This window comes from Nomascus leucogenys, chromosome 1a (assembly GCF_006542625.1).
Source record: "Nomascus leucogenys isolate Asia chromosome 1a, Asia_NLE_v1, whole genome shotgun sequence".
Taxonomy (NCBI): Eukaryota; Metazoa; Chordata; class Mammalia; order Primates; family Hylobatidae; genus Nomascus; species Nomascus leucogenys.
In genome coordinates, this window is record NC_044381.1 from 69085965 (window position 1) to 69094924 (window position 8960).

An 8960-nucleotide genomic window follows, 5' to 3' on the forward strand; every position below is an offset into this window, starting at 1 on the left:
CCCCCAAAATCATCTTCAGAGAAAGGCACAGACCTGTTTCCCGGTTGTGTGACCTTAACTTTGGCAAATAAACCTCCAAAAATGAATGGGACTTGCCCTGGTCATTTTCCTTGATTGACAGTTGGCACATCCAAAAGAAAAATGATAGCCCCTTGCTAAAAGAGCTAAAGATAAAAATGGAACAAAGATTTATACTTCAAATGTGGACACAAAGTAATATTAGGCTAAGTAGAACTTAAGGCAGTAAGTTTTATGGTTAAAAAGTCAATATGTGGTCGGCTCCACGTGTGCAAGTTGCTACAGTGGAAGTCAAAGGGGAAACAACAATTCACAGGGAAGAGTACAAAGGCATCACAAAAAAAGAAAAGTGATTCCATAAACATAGTGATTCTGGTTCTTCAAAGACATTTCCAAGAAAAGTTGCTAAGGAAGGTGAATCTAAAACCACATCTAAGAACTTTGAGAAAAGTGTCACAAAACCAGGGGAAACGGTGTGAAGCAGTTGAAGAATAAGCAACAATGGGACAAAGCACCAAGGAACAAATTCCAGCCAGCAAATAAATTCAACAAGAAGAGAAAACTCCAGCCAGATGGCAAAAGTGGTGAATCGGCAGCCAAGAAACCCAAATGGGATGACTTCAAAAAGAAAAAGAAAGACCTGAAGCAAAGCCGGCAACTCAGTGATAAAAGTAACTATGACACTGTTGTGTGGGCAAAGCAGATTTGGAAGACTTTAAGAAGAAAAGACTGTGACAAAGAAAAAAGATGAAAGTTAATGAATGACTTGCAGAAGTTGATTCAAGGGAAAATTTAAACTATTGCATTTATTAGCTGGACATGTTGGCACATTCCTGTAATCCCAGCTACTCAGGAGGCTGAGGCATGAGACTCCTTGAGCCCGGGAGGCAGAGGTTGCAGTGAGCTGAGATGGTGCCACTGCATTCCAGCCTAGGGTACAGAGCAAGACTCTGTCTTAAACAAACAAACAAACAAACTATTGTATTTGCACATGATTCAACTCGTGTGATCCAGTGTTACATTCAGTGTGGTAATGAAGAACTGCCAAAACAGGCTTTTGAAGAATTGGGAGATAATTTGGTTGAATTAAGTAAAGCCAAATACTCCAGAAATATTTTAAAGAAATGTCTCACATTGTGGACATGTACCCTAGAACTTAAAGTATAATAAAAAAAAAAAGAAAGAAAGTAGGAAACTAATGTCTAGTGAGTTTAAGTATCTTGCACAAGGTCACGTAGCTAGTAAGTTACATAATTGGGATCTGAATTCAGTTGTGGTTTCATGCCTGAGCTTTCAACTACTACTACTAAACTGAGAAGGCACTTGCTTGGGTAAATGATGTCATCCTCTTAATGAAGCGTTATGCAGCTGTTAAAGATGATAGATGTAAAGGTTATGGGGCAACATGAAAATATAACTCATTTATTCAATAAATATTTGTTTCTAAATATATTCATTTGCTGAATGAATAAAATGTTAAGCCAAAAAAAAAAAAGACATGTCTCATGTATGGAAGTCAAACACAGATTGCAGAGATAATGAGAAGTTTAAAAGGCCCCGTGAGGAAGATGCTGTGGTAGGCAGAAACATCAGCCATCATGTAGGACACATATAATGACAAAGCCACTTTGGAGCAGAGGAACAGCTGACGAAAGAGTTCTATGGGAACACATTTCACCTTTACAAGTCAGTCGATCACCAACTCCAGACAAAGTATTAGAGGTACAGCCAGAAAAATTAAGAGCTTATTATGGATGAAATGAAACAGATTCTAACTCCAGTAGCCCAAAAGGAAGCTGTGATTAAGCATTCACTGGTGCATATTCTTGGACTTTTTTTTTCACCTATGCACCCCGCAAACTCAGATCAGAAGTGATTGAAGTCATCCACAAAGCAGTGGTATACCTGGCACACACACACGAGGGCATGGGTGGCCATGCACTGCCTGTGGCATGGCGTGCCCAAAGACAGGGAAGTGACTGTGAAAATAATGAAGACTTAGGTTGAAAAAGTGACTGATGGCCAATACTCTCATTTGGCTTTACTGGCAGCATTTGATTGTATTGATGATACTAAGCTTGTGAAGCAGATAATCATCATATCAGGGATTAGCAGTTCATTGCCTAGCACAGGAAATGACAAACATGAAAGGAAGGTCCTGTTGTATTTACTAAGCCCCAGAGCTCCTGTATATCTACTATGAGAAATCATTGAAGTTCTGCAAAAAGGAGATGGAAATGCACACAGTAATAAAGGTACAGAAATCTGCAGATATGAGCTCCTAGAATCCATTTCTCCAGCTTTGTTAAGCTACCTGCAAAGACATGCCCAAGAGGTGGTGCTAGATAAGTCTGCGTGTGTTGGCATCTGACATTCTGGGATCTGCCACTGGAGACGTTCAGCCTGCCATGAATGCCATTGCCAGCTTGGCAGCAGCGGAACTGCAACTTAGTGGCAAGGACCGAGAGCTTCACATTGCAGAACATCCTCCAGGACATCTAGTTCTGAAGTGGTTAATAGAGCAAGATAAAAAGATGAAAGAAAATGGGAGAGAAGGTTGTTCTGCAAAATCATTTGTAAAGCATGTTGGTATGAGGAACCTGAAGTCCTGGGCTAGTGTAAATCGAAGTGCCATTATTCTTTCTAGCCTCCTCCAGGTTGTGATCAAGAAGCTGCTCAAAGATGGACTGAAAAGCCTGATTCCTACATTGGGAAAAAAACAAAGGCACCGACAAAGGAATAGAAACTCTACCTGAAAAATTGGGCTCATGGGTGGAAAGAGTTAAGAGCAAGATGGAATCATTTTTCCTGTTCCCTGTTCTGTTTCCCAATGCAGAAAAGAAGGGCTAGGGTCCACCTTACTGGTAATTTGGGTGCTCTGTATATATGTTTCTTCTTTGTATAAGAATCTACTTATGAAATTGTTTTTAAAATGAAAGTCAATATATGGCTATAAGATACAATCAATAGTGAATTTACAGCATGGAGTTACTTTGACCAAATAACATGACAATGAAAGTACAAAAGAAAAAGCATTAGAAACATGAGAAATCAAAATATCACTATTGTCATGGATGATTTTCATGCCCCACCATCAATCAAGGTACATCAAATAGACAAAAAGACATTGGTTTAAGTATATTTATATTTTTGTTTCTACATCACACAAAACTCAGATGGATTTTTATAAAATAAGCAGAATATGTTTATGCTGGACTGTGTTTCAGCACAGGCTGTGATACAGACCTACAATTCTTTGGTGATGCTAAAGGCAACTCAAGAAAGACAAGGAATGATCCCTCAAAGCAGCTCAAACAGGTTCAACAAGAGGCTTGAGTGGAAGATACCTGCCATATGTAAAACGGTACTGTGGGCAGAGAAAATGAACAGTGTTTCAAACCCAAGCCCCAGACTGGAAATCATAAGGACAGAATCTCTGACTGTTAAATGTAGATTGGTGATCACGCTGCTTTATGCATGCAAGACTCTGTATACTGCTATATATTCAGGATGAGTACCATCAGGATTCTATGTCTTTGATAAAGATGAACGATTCTCCAACACAACACAAGAGAAGCCAGATAGTGAGTTGTATCACTGTAGTAGGCAGCTTCTGAAAGAGCTACCAATGATCCTGGTCTCCAGGTCTCCTGGTATTCATGCCCTTGGGTAATTCTTTCCCTGCAAGTATGATCTGGACCTACAGACTTGCTTCTAAGGTGTGGAATACAGCAGAAAAACATCTGGAAAGTTACACCTGAGATCAGGTTACAAATAAGCCTTGGTTGCTTGCTCGCTCCGATGGAAACCAGCTGCTGTGCTGTGAGCTGTATTGTGGAGAGGCTCATATAGCAGAAAATGGAGGGAGGCCACTGGCCAACAGCCAGCAAGGAATAGAAGCTCTTAGTCCCAGGAGGAACCAAATCCTCCAACAACCACATGAATGTTCTTGGAAGTGGATCCTTCCTTCCAAGTACAGCTTTGAGCTGACTGCAACCGCAGCCAATGTCTTGACTGCAGCCTTATGAGAGACCTGAGCTAGGGGACCCAGCTAAGCTGCACCCAGATTCCTCACCCACAGAAATCGTGAGGTGAGAAAATGTTGTTTCATGCTGCTACATTTTGGGGTAATTTTTTCAGCAGTCATAGATAACTAATATAATTCATTGAATTATAATTAAATTAATGGACATCCCATTATATATGAATCCGTAGCATATTTTATTGACAAATATGATACATGAAATATTTATAAGCTCTGATTATATACTAGGCTACAAGAAAAATCTCAATAAATATAAGAAAGCAGAAATTAACAGTTTATTTTCTTCGATTAGGAAATACATTTTTATAAGTTAAAACCAAAAAATCTCTCTAATTACATGGAAATTTTTCTTCTTTTTGTATGCATTATACATACTAAATTGTGTATACAACATGCATATGCAGTTAAACAGTAATTATAAAGTAAATATCCATGTAGACATTGTGCAGGTCAAGAAACGGAATATTGCCAGTACCAGAAGCCTCCTGTGTGCCTTCCCTGATCACAGTCCCTCCCTCTCGCCGAGGGAAACCCTGTCCCGACTTTTAAGAAATCATGTCTTTGCTTTTCTTTATCTTACCCCCATGTGTGCATCATAATATATGTATTTAGTGTCTTTTTCTCAAGCTTAGTAATGTGTCTTAGCTTGGATTCCTCACATGCAGTCTAGGACAAAGAGTCAGGTGCATGTGACCTGTGGAGCTCCTGCTTTCAGGAGAAAACCGGTGAAAGCAGCAGGACAGGGCAGGGACAGAATCAAGGCAAGGATGAGGTCTCAGCTCTGCCTGATCTCAACGGGGGGCTCTGGAGCTTGAATAGCACCACACTGTTGGTCCCACCAAGACACTTGTGATAGCCTGTTACTAAGTTTTTGGCCAACGTGTTCCTGGGGGTACCCTTTGAGCCAAGGGCAATTTTCCAGAAAAGGGGCCAGCTCTGAGCCATTAGCAACCATAACTCACAGGGGGTGGGGGCAATGGCTTGGAAAAGGAGATCTGGATGATATTCACCATATAGTATGTTTGTGAGATTCATACTTTTTGTACGTGTAGCTGAGTTCCTATATTTTCATGGCCAAATAGTATTCCATGGTATGAATATATCACATGCTGTCAATGGGCATTTGGGGTATTTCTAGATTTGCCTACTAGAAATAATTCTGTTTTATGATTCAAGGGACAAAAAAGAAAAGAAAAATAAATAATGCTGTTTTAACTGTTCTTATTATGTCTTGTGTTGGACATGCGTACGAGTATCTCTAAGGCATACATCTAGGAGTGGAATTGCAGGGTTATAGGATATGTGCACCTTTTATTATATTATAAAAATTGTTTTCCAATTTACACTGACACCAGCATTGTTTTCATTGCTTGACATCTTTGCTAACACTTGTATTGTTAGATTTTTAGTTTTAGCCATTTTGGTAAGTTTGTAATGGTATTTCATTGAGGTTTTAATGTATTTTTCATATTAATAATGATGATATTGCATACCTTCTCATACATTTATTGGCTGTTTGGAAATTCTAGTTTATAAAGCTTCTGTTCAAGTCTTTTGCCTTTTTAAAAAATGTAGTGTTTGTTTTTCATATTGATTTATAGATGTCCTGATTACTGTTACTTTGTCAGTTTTATGTGTTGGAAAAATCTTTTCCCATTCTGTAATCTGTCTTTTCACTCTCTTTTTGATGACTTTTAATTAATAGAAATTTTTATTTTATTAGAATCTAATTTCTTAAACTTTTCTTTTATGGCTAAGCTTTTCATGTTTTATTTGAGAAATGTTTTCTAAACCTAAAATCATGAAATATTTTTCTATACTACTTTATAAAAGCTTTATAGTTTTGCCTTTCACTAACCCACCTATGATTTATTTGGTGTATGGTGTGATATAAATATCCAATTTTGTATTTTCACCATATAAATAACCACTTGTCCAAGTATCATTTATCAAAAAGTTTATCTTTTCCCCATTGATCTTAAATATCATCTCTGTCACATATGAAGTTTCCATATTTGTATGTTTGTTTCTATTCCATTGGCCTGTTGTCTTAGGTACATTAATGCTTCCACCTAGGTTTCCTATCAGACTCCCCACCTTTGCCAGAACATAAACTTTAATTTCTGAACTTGCAGACCCTGAAAGAATAAAAACAATAAAATCCAGCTTTCCTTCATTGGCATATGTCCTCAGAGGCAAAAGCAACTTCCGTGTTCTGAGACAGGGTCTGGCTCTGTCTGCCAAGCTGGAATGCAGTGGCAGGATCTTGGCCTACTGTGACCTCTGCCTCCTGGGCTCAAGCTATCCTCCTACCTCAGCCTCCTGAGTAGCTAGGACTACAGGCGCGTGCCACCACACCCAGTTAATTTTTGTAGATATGGGGGTTTCACCATGTTGCCCAGGCTAGTCTCGAACTCCTGAGCCCAAGTGATCTGCCTGCCTCAGCCTCCCAAAGTGCTGAGATTGCAGGCATGAACCACCACCCAGCTGCAACTTCTGCATCCTGCTTTTCCTCTAGATTCTCATTGCCATTTAGATGTTGTCATGATAAATCCTATCTTATCACCTTTCTCATGCTTTTCAGACTTTTCCAATTTTGCAGCCTTTTTCAGTTGTTTTCAACTGGTGGATTAGTCTGAATAGTTTACTGACTACATTACCCAAAATATAACTCCTTTAAGTTTGCAGACTGTCAATAATTATGGAAATGGGCAGGGAATCTCTTAAATGAAATGACTAAAATTGTTTAGTAAAAAGTTGAAACAAGATCAGTTCATATAAAACTGTACAAGATATAGTCAATCCTATAATTTAGAGGTAAATCATAGCAATAAATACTTTTCTTGTTCTTGTTTTTGTTTGCTTCTTTGGAAACAGGGTCTCTCTCTGTCACCCAGGCTGGAGTGCAGTGGCATGATCATAGCTCACTACAGCCTCAAACTTCTGGCCTCACACAATCCTCCTACCTCAGTCTCCTGAGTAGCTGGGACTACAGGCACATGCCACCATGCCCAGCTAATTTTTTGTATTTCTTATAAAGACAGGGTGTCACCATGTTGCCCAGGCTTGTCTCAAACTCCTGGGCTCAAGCAGTCCACCAGCCTAGTGCTCCCAAAGTGCTGGGATTACAGGCATGAACCACTGTGCCCAGCTGGGACAAATAATTTTCAAAGTCAGCTTCCCAGAGCCTCGCAAGAGTAGGGCACATGAGAGGAGATGGCAGAGCATCACATCGGGAGGGGTCCAACCTTTTGCCATCTGGTCACCCAGAGCAGCTCCATCTATATTGAAACCTAGACTTAACCAAAAATACCACACAGAACAGATAAGCATTACAAATTGCATCAAGGGTCCCAAGACCACCCCTGGTTTCGAGGCTTCTCTAGACAGACTCGCAGCACTCAGCATACGGTTGCACTCATGGCTACGGTTGATTACAGGGAAAGGATACAAAGCAAAAAATCCGAAGGGAAGAATCACATGGAATGAAGTCAGGAGGAAGCCAGATGCAGACTTCCTAGAGGCTTCTCCCATTGGAGGCACACGGTTGTGCTTCCTTCTCTAGCAACAAGGTAACAATACAAATGAAGTGTTACCGATCAGGGATACTCACTAGCAACTCAGTGCCCAAGGTTTTGGGGGGAGTTGGTGGTATAGGCAGCCTATGCCTGGCACATACCAAAATTTCAAATTCCTAGACAAATAGCAGGTGTTCAGCATAAACTATATTGTGTGCAGAAAGCAATCCCAACAAAATAAACCACGCTTATCATGTAAGAAATGGTGGGAACCCTCCCAAAATCCAGGTTACCAGATGCCAACCGTGGACAACCTTGCAAGCAGGCCTTTCTAAAAACAGCAGTCTCAGGTCTGCTGCGGTGACTCTTTACTACACACACAAGAAGAAATATATCATTTAAAACTGATATTGTATATCTATAAAATTTAAAGGAATTATCTGATAAACTATTAAATAAGAGCTTATAAATATGACAATATAGAATTAATAATATGTTTATATACTAGCAGAAACATATACAAACCAATGAACAAAAGGTCCTATATGCAATAGCAACCAAAACATATGTAATGCCTGGAAATAATCTTAAAAGACATATAGTGACAACATGAAGTAAAAATACCAATTATATTAAGAAATATAAAATAAAACTTGAAAAAGCAACCAGATGATTATTCCTCATTAGGAAGACTGGACATAAAAATAATGTTCAAAATTAATTTATAGGTCTAATGTAACCACCATCAAAATCTCTGCTGCTTTGAGTTCTTTCTTTAAAAGAAAAACATAGGTTTTGGGGGGTTTTTGCCTACTTTGACAAAATGATCTCAAAGTTCACTCAGAGAATAAAAAGAGAAGAAAATTCAGAAAAAAAATAGTTGTTAGAGGGTGAGTCTTATTCTGTTTTAATCATCTTACAATGATATGATAATTAAAACAATGTGGTAAGTGTACAAAGAATAGCCTAGATCAATGAAGCAGTTAAGTCCAAATATAATCTTAGTATATGAATAACAAAGAATGCCTCACAAATCGATGAGGAAGACAAAAGTTAGTCAATATATGATTTAGGAATAACTGTTTGACAATTTGGAGCACATTCATCTAAACCCTAATTTTTTTTTTAAAGAAAGCCAATCATGTCTGATCTTTTTATTACTGCAAATAGCCATTATGAAATATAATTAAAACCAAGATGTGTTTGGCTTTGAAAAGGTTACAGTTACATTAGTATTTGCTACTTCTATATGTCAAAAAAGGAGGTAAAATAAAAGGACAGACAGGCCTGGGAAAAATATTGCAAAGAGTTAATATATTTTATATATTAATAAAAATATACAGTCACATATTGCTTAATGAAGAGATACATTCTGAGAA

The 8960-nt window shown here is 38.5% G+C and overlaps 1 pseudogene; it reads left to right on the forward strand.

The window, feature by feature from the left end:
- Positions 1 to 252: 252 nt before the first annotated feature.
- Positions 253 to 2868, forward strand: LOC100580948 (annotated as a pseudogene).
- Positions 2869 to 8960: the final 6092 nt, after the last annotated feature.